The sequence below is a fragment of the Saccopteryx bilineata genome, chromosome 3 (genome assembly GCF_036850765.1).
Source record: "Saccopteryx bilineata isolate mSacBil1 chromosome 3, mSacBil1_pri_phased_curated, whole genome shotgun sequence".
In the NCBI taxonomy this organism is placed as follows: domain Eukaryota; kingdom Metazoa; phylum Chordata; class Mammalia; order Chiroptera; family Emballonuridae; genus Saccopteryx; species Saccopteryx bilineata.
In genome coordinates, this window is record NC_089492.1 from 56,991,869 (window position 1) to 56,992,357 (window position 489).

The window sequence follows — 489 nt, forward strand, 5'->3', positions numbered from 1 at the left end:
CAAGAGAGAGCACGAACGCAGTCCCCCACTACCACAAATTATGCAATTGTGTTTCCCAGATTTGAGGAAATTGCAGGGGTCAACACATCCAGAGTGCAATGGATAAGCCTCACCCTGTGAAAGCCACCCTCGTGATCATGGTATCTCCCCTGTTAGGTATCATTTTTGTATTGTTTGTTGATAGTATTTTAAAACTGATTTTGGCATATTGATCTTGCATCTTGTTGCCTTTCTAAACTCATTTATTAGTTCTCATAACTTTTGTTGATTCCTTGGGATTCTTTACATACAAGATAATGTTATCTGAAAATTTTTTAAAATAAAACAACACGGCCTGACCCGTGGTGGCGCAGTGGATAAAGCGTCGACCTGGAAATGCTGAGGTCGCCGGTTCGAAACCCTGGGCTTGCCTGGTCAAGGCACATATGGGAGTTGATGCTTCCAGCTCCTCCCCCCTTCTCTCTCTCTTTCTCTCTCTCTCTCTCTGTC

At 43.8% G+C, this 489-nt stretch overlaps 1 non-coding gene across 1 annotated transcript; it reads right to left on the reverse strand.

Annotated features, from left to right (window-relative positions):
- LOC136332497 (U1 spliceosomal RNA) lies at positions 1-164 on the reverse strand. Its single transcript, XR_010730751.1, has one exon. It is a non-coding gene; the product is annotated as a U1 spliceosomal RNA (small nuclear RNA).
- Between the last annotated feature and the right edge of the window lie 325 nt (positions 165-489).